Genomic DNA, 13071 nt, shown 5'->3' with positions numbered 1-13071 from the left:
ATCAGATATAGGGAATCAGAGGTGGGTAATCATAGATTGGGAATCAGAGGTAAGGAATCAGATGCGGGGAATCAGAGGCGGGGAATCAGAGGCAGGGAATCGGATGTGCGGAATCAGAGATGGGGAATCAGAGGTGGGGAATCAGAATCCGCGAATCAGATATGGGGAAACAGAGGCTGGGAATCAGAGGCGGAGATACAGAGGCGGGGCATCAGATATGGGGAATCAGAGGTGGGGAATCAGAGGTTGGGAATCAGAGGCGGGGAATCAAAGGTGGGGATCAGAGGCAGGGAATCAGAGGCAGGGAATCAGATGTGGGGAATCAGAGATGGGGAATCAGAGGCAGGGAATCAGAATCAGAAGCGGGGAATCAGAGGCCGGGAATCAGAGGCCGGGAATCAGAGGCCGGGAATCAGAGGCCGGGAATCAGAGGCCGGGAATCAGAGGTGGGGACTCAGAGTCCGGGAATCAGAGGCGGGGAATCTGAGGCGGGGAAACAGAGGCGGGGAATCAGATATGTGGAATCAGAGTTGGGGAATCAGAGGTGGTGAATCAGAGATAGTGAATCAGAGGCGGGGAATCAGAGGCGGGGAATCAGACGCGGGGAATCAGAGGCGGGGAATCAGAGCTGGGGAATCAGAGGCGGGGAATCAGAGTTGGGGAATCAGAGGCGGGGAATCAGATATGGGGAATCAGAGGCGGGGAATCAGAGGCAGGGAATCAGAGATTAGGAATCAGAGGCAGGGCATCAGAGGCAGGGAATCAGACGCGGTGTATCAGAGTTGGGGAATTAGAGCTGGGGAATCAGGGGCAGGGAATCAGAGTTGGGGAATCAGAGGCAGGGAATCAGATATGGGGAAACAGAGGGGGGAATCAGAGGCTGGGAAACAGAGGCGGAGAATCAGATATAGGGAATCAGAGGTGGGGAATCATAGGTTGGGAATCAGAGGTAGGGAATCAGACGCAGGGAATCAGAGGCAGGGAATCAGAGGCAGGGAATCGGATGTGCGGAATCAGAGATGGGTAATCTGAACTGTGGAATCAGAGTCCGGGAATCAGATATGGGGAAACAGAGGCGGGGAATCACAGGCGGGGAAACAGAGGCGGGTACTCAGATATGGGGAATCAGAGGTGGGGAATCAGAGGCGGGTAATCAGAGGCGGGGAATCAGAGGCAGGGTATCAGATGCAGGGAATCAGATGTGGGGAATCAGAGATGGGGAATCAGAGGCAGGGAATCAGAATCAGAAGCGGGGAATCAGAGGCCGGGAATCAGAGGCCGGGAATCAGAGGCCTGGAATCAGAGGCCGGGAATCAGAGGTGGGGAATCAGAGGCAGGGAATCAGAAACAGAAGCGGGGAATCAGAGGCCGGGAATCAGAGGCCGGGAATCAGAGGCCTGGAATCAGAGGCCGGGAATCATAGGTGGGGAAACAGACGCGGGGAATCAGATATGGGGAATCAGAGGTGGGGAATCAGAGGTTGAGAATCAGAGGCAGGGAATCAGAGGCGGGGTATCAGAGCTGGGGAATCAGAGGCGGGGAATCAGAATTGGGGAATCAGAGATGGGGAATCAGAGATGGGGAATCAGAGGCGGGGAATCAGACGCAGGGAATGAGAGGTGGTGAATCAGAGATGGGGATTCATAGGCGGGGTATCAGAGGCAGGGAATCAGACGCGGGGAATCAGAGGCGGGGAATCATAGCTGGCGAATCAGAGGCGGGGAATCAGAGTTGGGGAATCAGAAGTGGAGAATCAGATATGGGGAATCAGAGGCGGGGAATCAGAGTCGGGGAAACAGAGGCGGGGTATCAGATATGGGGAATCAGAGGTGGGGAATCAGAGGTGATGAATCAGAGATGGGGAATCAGAGGCGGGGAATCTGAGGCATGGAATCAGACGCTTGGAATCAGAGGTGGGGAATCAGAGCTGGGGAATCAGAGGCAGGGAATCAGAGGCAGGGAATCAGACGCGGGGTATCAGAGGCGGGGAATCAGAGCTGGGGAATCAGAGGCGGGGAATCAGAGTTGGGGAATCAGAGGCGGGGAATCAGATATGGGGAAACAGAGTCAGAGAATCAGAGGCTGTGAAACAGAGGCGGAGAATCAGATATAGGGAATCAGAGGTGGGGAATCAAGGGTTGTGAATCAGAGGTAGGGAATCAGACGTGGGGAATCAGAGGCGGGGAATCAGAGGCAGGGAATCGGATGTGCGGAATCCGAGCTGGGGAATCAGAGGTGGGGAATCAGAGTCCGGGAATGAGATATGGGGAAACAGAGGCGGGGAATCAGAGGCGGGGATACAGAGGCGGGGCATCAGATATGGGGAATCAGAGGTGGGGAATCAGAGGTTGGGAATCAGAGGTTGGGAATCAAAGGTGGGGATCAGAGGCAGGGAATCAGAGGCAGGGAATCAGATGTGGGGAATCAGAGATGGGGAATTAGAGGCAGGGAATCAGAATCAGAAGCGGGGAATCAGAGGCCGGGAATCAGAGGCCGGGAATCAGAGGCCGGGAATCAGAGGCCGGGAATCAGAGGCCGGGAATCAGAGGTGGGGACTCAGAGTCCGGGAATCAGAGGCGGGGAATCTGAGGCGGGGAAACAGAGGCGGGGAATCAGATATGTGGAATCAGAGGTGGGGAATCAGAGGTGGTGAATCAGAGATAGTGAATCAGAGGCAGTGCATCCGAGGCAGGGAATCAGATGCGGTGTATCAGAGGTGGGGAATTAGAGCTGGGGAATCAGGGGCAGGGAATCAGAGTTGGGGAATCAGAGGCGGGGAATCAGATATGGGTAAACAGAGGCGGGGAATCAGAGGCTGGGAAACAGAGGCGGAGAATCAGATATAGGGAATCAGAGGTGGGGAATCATAGGTTGGGAATCAGAGGTAGGGAATCAGATGCAGGGAATCAGAGGCGGGGAATCAGAGGCAGGGAATCGGATGTGCAGAATCAGAGATGGGTAATCTGAGCTGGGGAATCAGAGTCCGGGAATCAGATATGGGGAAACAGAGGCGCGGAATCAGAGGCGGGGAAACAGAGGCGGGTAATCAGATATGGGGAATCAGAGGTGGGGAATCAGAGGCGGGGAATCAGAGGCGGGGAATCAGAGGCAGGGTATCAGAGGCAGGGAATCAGATGTGGGGAATCAGAGATGGGGAATCAGAGGCAGGGAATCAGAAACAGAAGCGGGGAATCAGAGGCCGGGAATCAGAGGCCGGGAATCAGAGGCCTGGAATCAGAGGCCGGGAATCATAGGTGGGGAAACAGACGCGGGGAATCAGATATGGGGAATCAGAGGTGGGGAATCAGAGGTTGAGAATCAGAGGCAGGGAATCAGAGGCGGGATATCAGAGCTGGGGAATCAGAGGCGGGGAATCAGAATTGGGGAATCAGAGATGGGGAATCAGAGATGGGGAATCAGAGGCTGGGAATCAGACGCAGGGAATCAGAGGTGGTGAATCAGAGATGGGGATTCATAGGCGGGGAATCAGAGGCAGGGAATCAGACGCGGGAATCAGAGGCGGGGAATCATAGCTGGCGAATCAGAGGCGGGGAATCAGAGTTGGGGAATCAGAAGCGGAGAATCAGATATGGGGAATCAGAGGCGGGGAATCAGAGTCGGGGAAACAGAGGCGGGGTATCAGATATGGGGAATCAGAGGTGGGGAATCAGAGGTGATGAATCAGAGATGGGGAATCAGAGGCGGGGAATCAGAGGCAGGGAATCAGACGCGGGGAATCAGAGGTGGGGAATCAGAGCTGGGGAATCAGAGGCAGGGAATCAGAGGCAGGGAATCAGACGCGGGGTATCAGAGGCGGGGAATCAGAGCTGGGGAATCAGAGGCGGGGAATCAGAGTTGGGGAATCAGAGGCGGGGAATCAGATATGGGGAAACAGAGTCAGAGAATCAGAGGCTGGGAAACAGAGGCGGAGAATCAAATATAGAGAATCAGAGGTGGGGAATCAAGGGTTGTGAATCAGAGGTAGGGAATCAGACGTGGGGAATCAGAGGCGGGGAATCAGAGGCAGGGAATCGGATGTGCGGAATCCGAGCTGGGGAATCAGAGGTGGGGAATCAGAGTCCGGGAATGAGATATGGGGAAACAGAGGCGGGGAATGAGATATGGGGAATCAGAGGTGGTGAATCAGAGATGGGGAATCAGAGGCGGGGAATCAGAGGCAGGGAATCAGACGCGGGGAATCAGAGGTGGGGATTCAGAGCTGGGGAATCAGAGGCGGGGAATCAGAGGCAGGGAATCAGACGCGGGGTATCAGAGGCGGGGAATCAGAGCTGGGGAATCAGAGGCGGGGAATCAGAGTTGGGGAATCAGAGGTGGGGAATCAGATATGGGGAAACAGAGTCAGAGAATCAGAGGCTGGGAAACAGAGGCGGAGAATCAGATATAGGGAATCAGAGGTGGGGAATCATAGATTGGGAATCAGAGGTAAGGAATCAGATGCGGGGAATCAGAGGCGGGGAATCAGAGGCAGGGAATCGGATGTGCGGAATCAGAGGTGGGGAATCAGAATCCGCGAATCAGATATGGGGAAACAGAGGCGGGGAATCAGAGGCGGGGATACAGAGGCGGGGCATCAGATATGGGGAATCAGAGGTGGGGAATCAGAGGTTGGGAATCAGATGTGGGGAATCAAAGGTGGGGATCAGAGGCAGGGAATCAGAGGCAGGGAATCAGATGTGGGGAATCAGAGATGGGGAATTAGAGGCAGGGAATCAGAATCAGAAGCGGGGAATCAGAGGCCGGGAATCAGAGGCCGGGAATCAGAGGCCGGGAATCAGAGGCCGGGAATCAGAGGCCGGGAATCAGAGGTGGGGACTCAGAGTCCGGGAATCAGAGGCGGGGAATCTGAGGCGGGGAAACAGAGGCGGGGAATCAGATATGTGGAATCAGAGGTGGGGAATCAGAGGTGGTGAATCAGAGATAGTGAATCAGAGGCGGGGAATCAGAGGCGGGGAATCAGACGCGGGGAATCAGAGGCGGGGAATCAGAGCTGGGGAATCAGAGGCGGGGAATCAGAGTTGGGGAATCAGAGGCGGGGAATCAGATATGGGGAATCAGAGGCGGGGAATCAGAGGCAGGGAATCAGAGATTAGGAATCAGAGGCAGGGCATCAGAGGCAGGGAATAAGACGCGGTGTATCAGAGTTGGGGAATTAGAGCTGGGGAATCAGGGGCAGGGAATCAGAGTTGGGGAATCAGAGGCAGGGAATCAGATATGGGGAAACAGAGGGGGGAATCAGAGGCTGGGAAACAGAGGCGGAGAATCAGATATAGGGAATCAGAGGTGGGGAATCATAGGTTGGGAATCAGAGGTAGGGAATCAGACGCAGGGAATCAGAGGCAGGGAATCAGAGGCAGGGAATCGGATGTGCGGAATCAGAGATGGGTAATCTGAACTGGGGAATCAGAGTCCGGGAATCAGATATGGGGAAACAGAGGCGGGGAATCACAGGCGGGGAAACAGAGGCGGGTACTCAGATATGGGGAATCAGAGGTGGGGAATCAGAGGCGGGGAATCAGAGGCGGGGAATCAGAGGCAGGGTATCAGATGCAGGGAATCAGAGGTGGGGAATCAGAGATGGGGAATCAGAGGCAGGGAATCAGAATCAGAAGCGGGGAATCAGAGGCCGGGAATCAGAGGCCGGGAATCAGAGGCCTGGAATCAGAGGCCGGGAATCAGAGGTGGGGAATCAGAGGCAGGGAATCAGAAACAGAAGCGGGGAATCAGAGGCCGGGAATCAGAGGCCGGGAATCAGAGGCCTGGAATCAGAGGCCGGGAATCATAGGTGGGGAAACAGACGCGGGGAATCAGATATGGGGAATCAGAGGTGGGGAATCAGAGGTTGAGAATCAGAGGCAGGGAATCAGAGGCGGGGTATCAGAGCTGGGGAATCAGAGGCGGGGAATCAGAATTGGGGAATCAGAGATGGGGAATCAGAGATGGGGAATCAGAGGAGGGGAATCAGACGCAGGGAATCAGAGGTGGTGAATCAGAGATGGGGATTCATAGGCGGGGAATCAGAGGCAGGGAATCAGACGCGGGGAATCAGAGGCGGGGAATCATAGCTTGCGAATCAGAGGCGGGGAATCAGAGTTGGGGAATCAGAAGCGGAGAATCAGATATGGGGAATCAGAGGCGGGGAATCAGAGTCGGGGAAACAGAGGCGGGGTATCAGATATGGGGAATCAGAGGTGGGGAATCAGAGGTGATGAATCAGAGATGGGGAATCAGAGGCGGGGAATCAGAGGCAGGGAATCAGACGCGGGGAATCAGAGGTGGGGAATCAGAGCTGGGGAATCAGAGGCAGGGAATCAGAGGCAGGGAATCAGACGCGGGGTATCAGAGGCGGGGAATCAGAGCTGGGGAATCAGAGGCGGGGAATCAGAGTTGGGGAATCAGAGGCGGGGAATCAGATATGGGGAAACAGAGTCAGAGAATCAGAGGCTGGGATACAGAGGCGGAGAATCAGATATAGGGAATCAGAGGTGGGGAATCAAGGGTTGTGAATCAGAGGTAGGGAATCAGACGTGGGGAATCAGAGGCGGGGAATCAGAGGCAGGGAATCGGATGTGCGGAATCCGAGCTGGGGAATCAGAGGTGGGGAATCAGAGTCCGGGAATGAGATATGGGGAAACAGAGGCGGGGAATGAGATATGGGGAATCAGAGGTGGTGAATCAGAGGTGGTGATTCAGAGATGGGGAATCAGAGGCGGGGAATCAGAGGCAGGGAATCAGACGCGGGGAATCAGAGGTGGGGAATCAGAGCTGGGGAATCAGAGGCGGGGAATCAGAGGCAGGGAATCAGACGCGGGGTATCAGAGGCGGGGAATCAGAGCTGGGGAACCAGAGGCGGGGAATCAGAGTTGGGGAATCAGAGGTGGGGAATCAGATATGGGGAAACAGAGTCAGAGAATCAGAGGCTGGGAAACAGAGGCGGAGAATCAGATATAGGGAATCAGAGGTGGGGAATCATAGATTGGGAATCAGAGGTAAGGAATCAGATGCGGGGAATCAGAGGCGGGGAATCAGAGGCAGGGAATCGGATGTGCGGAATCAGAGATGGGGAATCAGAGGTGGGGAATCAGAATCCGCGAATCAGATATGGGGAAACAGAGGCGGGGAATCGGAGGCGGGGATACAGAGGCGGGGCATCAGATATGGGGAATCAGAGGTGGGGAATCAGAGGTTGGGAATCAGAGGCGGGGAATCAAAGGTGGGGATCAGAGGCAGGGAATCAGAGGCAGGGAATCAGATGTGGGGAATCAGAGATGGGGAATCAGAGGCAGGGAATCAGAATCAGAAGCGGGGAATCAGAGGCCGGGAATCAGAGGCCGGGAATCAGAGGCCGGGAATCAGAGGCCGGGAATCAGAGGCCGGGAATCAGAGGTGGGGACTCAGAGTCCGTGAATCAGAGGCGGGGAATCTGAGGCGGGGAAACAGAGGCGGGGAATCAGATATGTGGAATCAGAGGTGGGGAATCAGAGGTGGTGAATCAGAGATAGTGAATCAGAGGCGGGGAATCAGAGGCGGGGAATCAGACGCGGGGAATCAGAGGCGGGGAATCAGAGCTGGGGAATCAGAGGCGGGGAATCAGAGTTGGGGAATCAGAGGCGGGGAATCAGATATGGGGAATCAGAGGCGGGGAATCAGAGGCAGGGAATCAGAGATTAGGAATCAGAGGCAGGGCATCAGAGGCAGGGAATCAGACGCGGTGTATCAGAGTTGGGGAATTAGAGCTGGGGAATCAGGGGCAGGGAATCAGAGTTGGGGAATCAGAGGCAGGGAATCAGATATGGGGAAACAGAGGGGGGAATCAGAGGCTGGGAAACAGAGGCGGAGAATCAGATATAGGGAATCAGAGGTGGGGAATCATAGGTTGGGAATCAGAGGTAGGGAATCAGACGCAGGGAATCAGAGGCAGGGAATCAGAGGCAGGGAATCGGATGTGCGGAATCAGAGATGGGTAATCTGAACTGTGGAATCAGAGTCCGGGAATCAGATATGGGGAAACAGAGGCGGGGAATCACAGGCGGGGAAACAGAGGCGGGTACTCAGATATGGGGAATCAGAGGTGGGGAATCAGAGGCGGGTAATCAGAGGCGGGGAATCAGAGGCAGGGTATCAGATGCAGGGAATCAGATGTGGGGAATCAGAGATGGGGAATCAGAGGCAGGGAATCAGAATCAGAAGCGGGGAATCAGAGGCCGGGAATCAGAGGCCGGGAATCAGAGGCCTGGAATCAGAGGCCGGGAATCAGAGGTGGGGAATCAGAGGCAGGGAATCAGAAACAGAAGCGGGGAATCAGAGGCCGGGAATCAGAGGCCGGGAATCAGAGGCCTGGAATCAGAGGCCGGCAATCATAGGTGGGGAAACAGACGCGGGGAATCAGATATGGGGAATCAGAGGTGGGGAATCAGAGGTTGAGAATCAGAGGCAGGGAATCAGAGGAGGGGTATCAGAGCTGGGGAATCAGAGGCGGGGAATCAGAATTGGGGAATCAGAGATGGGGAATCAGAGATGGGGAATCAGAGGCGGGGAATCAGACGCAGGGAATGAGAGGTGGTGAATCAGAGATGGGGATTCATAGGCGGGGTATCAGAGGCAGGGAATCAGACGCGGGGAATCAGAGGCAGGGAATCATAGCTGGCGAATCAGAGGCGGGGAATCAGAGTTGGGGAATCAGAAGCGGAGAATCAGATATGGGGAATCAGAGGCGGGGAATCAGAGTCGGGGAAACAGAGGCGGGGTATCAGATATGGGGAATCAGAGGTGGGGAATCAGAGGTGATGAATCAGAGATGGGGAATCAGAGGCGGGGAATCAGAGGCAGGGAATCAGACGCTTGGAATCAGAGGTGGGGAATCAGAGCTGGGGAATCAGAGGCAGGGAATCAGAGGCAGGGAATCAGACGCGGGGTATCAGAGGCGGGGAATCAGAGCTGGGGAATCAGAGGCGGGGAATCAGAGTTGTGGAATCAGAGGCGGGGAATCAGATATGGGGAAACAGAGTCAGAGAATCAGAGGCTGGGAAACAGAGGCGGAGAATCAGATATAGGGAATCAGAGGTGGGGAATCAAGGGTTGTGAATCAGAGGTAGGGAATCAGACGTGGGGAATCAGAGGCGGGGAATCAGAGGCAGGGAATCGGATGTGCGGAATCCGAGCTGGGGAATCAGAGGTGGGGAATCAGAGTCCGGTAATGAGATATGGGGAAACAGAGGCGGGGAATCAGATATGGGGAATCAGAGGTGGTGAATCAGAGGTGGTGATTCAGAGATGGGGAATCAGAGGCGGGGAATCAGAGGCAGGGAATCAGACGCGGGGAATCAGAGGTGGGGAATCAGAGCTGGGGAATCAGAGGCGGGGAATCAGAGGCAGGGAATCAGACGCGGGGTATCAGAGGCGGGGAATCAGAGTTGGGGAATCAGAGGCGGGGAATCAGAGTTGGGGAATCAGAGGTGGGGAATCAGATATGGGGAAACAGAGTCAGAGAATCAGAGGCCGGGAAACAGAGGCGGAGAATCAGATATAGGGAATTAGAGGTGGGGAATCATAGATTGGGAATCAGAGGTAAGGAATCAGATGCGGGGAATCAGAGGCGGGGAATCAGAGGCAGGGAATCGGATGTGCGGAATCAGAGATGGGGAATCAGAGGTGGGGAATCAGAATCCGGGAATCAGATATGGGGAAACAGAGGCGGGGAATCAGAGGCGGGGATACAGAGGCGGGGCATCAGATATGGGGAATCAGAGGTGGGGAATCAGAGGTTGGGAATCAGAGGCGGGGAATCAAAGGTGGGGATCAGAGGCAGGGAATCAGAGGCAGGGAATCAGATGTGGGGAATCAGAGATGGGGAATCAGAGGCAGGGAATCAGAATCAGAAGCGGGGAATCAGAGGCCGGGAATCAGAGGCCGGGAATCAGAGGCCGGGAATCAGAGGCCGGGAATCAGAGGCCGGGAATCAGAGGTGGGGACTCAGAGTCCGTGAATCAGAGGCGGGGAATCTGAGGCGGGGAAACAGAGGCGGGGAATCAGATATGTGGAATCAGAGGTGGGGAATCAGAGGTGGTGAATCAGAGATAGTGAATCAGAGGCGGGGAATCAGAGGCGGGGAATCAGACGCGGGGAATCAGAGGCGGGGAATCAGAGCTGGGGAATCAGAGGCGGGGAATCAGAGTTGGGGAATCAGAGGCGGGGAATCAGATATGGGGAATCAGAGGCGGGGAATCAGAGGCAGGGAATCAGAGATTAGGAATCAGAGGCAGGGCATCAGAGGCAGGGAATCAGACGTGGTGTATCAGAGTTGGGGAATTAGAGCTGGGGAATCAGGGGCAGGGAATCAGAGTTGGGGAATCAGAGGCAGGGAATCAGATATGGGGAAACAGAGGGGGGAATCAGAGGCTGGGAAACAGAGGCGGAGAATCAGATATAGGGAATCAGAGGTGGGGAATCATAGGTTGGGAATCAGAGGTAGGGAATCAGACGCAGGGAATCAGAGGCAGGGAATCAGAGGCAGGGAATCGGATGTGCGGAATCAGAGATGGGTAATCTGAACTGTGGAATCAGAGTCCGGGAATCAGATATGGGGAAACAGAGGCGGGGAATCACAGGCGGGGAAACAGAGGCGGGTACTCAGATATGGGGAATCAGAGGTGGGGAATCAGAGGCGGGTAATCAGAGGCGGGGAATCAGAGGCAGGGTATCAGATGCAGGGAATCAGATGTGGGGAATCAGAGATGGGGAATCAGAGGCAGGGAATCAGAATCAGAAGCGGAGAATCAGAGGCCGGGAATCAGAGGCCGGGAATCAGAGGCCTGGAATCAGAGGCCGGGAATCAGAGGTGGGGAATCAGAGGCAGGGAATCAGAAACAGAAGCGGGGAATCAGAGGCCGGGAATCAGAGGCCGGGAATCAGAGGCCTGGAATCAGAGGCCGGGAATCATAGGTGGGGAAACAGACGCGGGGAATCAGATATGGGGAATCAGAGGTGGGGAATCAGAGGTTGAGAATCAGAGGCAGGGAATCAGAGGAGGGGTATTAGAGCTGGGGAATCAGAGGCGGGGAATCAGAATTGGGGAATCAGAGATGGGGAATCAGAGATGGGGAATCAGAGGCGGGGAATCAGACGCAGGGAATGAGAGGTGGTGAATCAGAGATGGGGATTCATAGGCGGGGTATCAGAGGCAGGGAATCAGACGCGGGGAATCAGAGGCGGGGAATCATAGCTGGCGAATCAGAGGCGGGGAATCAGAGTTGGGGAATCAGAAGCGGAGAATCAGATATGGGGAATCAGAGGCGGGGAATCAGAGTCGGGGAAACAGAGGCGGGGTATCAGATATGGGGAATCAGAGGTGGGGAATCAGAGGTGATGAATCAGAGATGGGGAATCAGAGGCGGGGAATCAGAGGCAGGGAATCAGACGCTTGGAATCAGAGGTGGGGAATCAGAGCTGGGGAATCAGAGGCAGGGAATCAGAGGCAGGGAATCAGACGCGGGGTATCAGAGGCGGGGAATCAGAGCTGGGGAATCAGAGGCGGGGAATCAGAGTTGGGGAATCAGAGGCGGGGAATCAGATATGGGGAAACAGAGTCAGAGAATCAGAGGCTGGGAAACAGAGGCGGAGAATCAGATATAGGGAATCAGAGGTGGGGAATCAAGGGTTGTGAATCAGAGGTAGGGAATCAGACGTGGGGAATCAGAGGCGGGGAATCAGAGGCAGGGAATCGGATGTGCGGAATCCGAGCTGGGGAATCAGAGGTGGGGAATCAGAGTCCGGGAATGAGATATGGGGAAACAGAGGCGGGGAATCAGATATGGGGAATCAGAGGTGGTGAATCAGAGGTGGTGATTCAGAGATGGGGAATCAGAGGCGGGGAATCAGAGGCAGGGAATCAGACGCGGGGAATCAGAGGTGGGGAATCAGAGCTGGGGAATCAGAGGCGGGGAATCAGAGGCAGGGAATCAGACGCGGGGTATCAGAGGCGGGGAATCAGAGTTGGGGAATCAGAGGCGGGGAATCAGAGTTGGGGAATCAGAGGTGGGGAATCAGATATGGGGAAACAGAGTCAGAGAATCAGAGGCTGGGAAACAGAGGCGGAGAATCAGATATAGGGAATTAGAGGTGGGGAATCATAGATTGGGAATCAGAGGTAAGGAATCAGATGCGGGGAATCAGAGGCGGGGAATCAGAGGCAGGGAATCGGATGTGCGGAATCAGAGATGGGGAATCAGAGGTGGGGAATCAGAATCCGGGAATCAGATATGGGGAAACAGAGGCGGGGAATCAGAGGCGGGGATACAGAGGCGGGGCATCAGATATGGGGAATCAGAGGTGGGGAATCAGAGGTTGGGAATCAGAGGCGGGGAATCAAAGGTGGGGATCAGAGGCAGGGAATCAAAGGCAGGGAATCAGATGTGGGGAATCAGAGATGGGGAATCAGAGGCAGGGAATCAGAATCAGAAGCGGGGAATCAGAGGCCGGGAATCAGAGGCCGGGAATCAGAGGCCTGGAATCAGAGGCCGGGAATCAGAGGTGGGGACGCAGAGTCCGGGAATAAGAGGCGGGGAATCTGAGGCGGGGAAACAGAGGCGGGGAATCAGATATGTGGAATCAGAGGTGGGGTATCAGAGGTGGTGAATCAGAGATAGTGAATCAGAGGTGGGGAATCAGAGGTGGTGAATCAGAGATAGTGAATCAGAGGCGGGGAATCAGAGGCGGGGAATCAGACGCGGGGAATCAGAGGCGGGGAATCAGAGCTGGGGAATCAGAGGCGGGGAATCAGAGTTGGGGAATCAGAGGCGGGGAATCAGATATGGGGAATCAGAGGCGGGGAATCAGAGGCAGGGAATCAGAGATTAGGAATCAGAGGCAGGGCATCAGAGGCAGGGAATCAGACGCGGTGTATCAGAGTTGGGGAATTAGAGCTGGGGAATCAGGGGCAGGGAATCAGAGTTGGGGAATCAGAGGCAGGGAATCAGATATGGGGAAACAGAGGGGGGAATCAGAGGCTGGGAAACAGAGGCGGAGAATCAGATATAGGGAATCAGAGGTGGGGAA

This window comes from Narcine bancroftii, chromosome 2 (genome assembly GCF_036971445.1).
Source record: "Narcine bancroftii isolate sNarBan1 chromosome 2, sNarBan1.hap1, whole genome shotgun sequence".
In the NCBI taxonomy this organism is placed as follows: domain Eukaryota; kingdom Metazoa; phylum Chordata; class Chondrichthyes; order Torpediniformes; family Narcinidae; genus Narcine; species Narcine bancroftii.
This window is presented reverse-complemented; position numbering follows the sequence as displayed.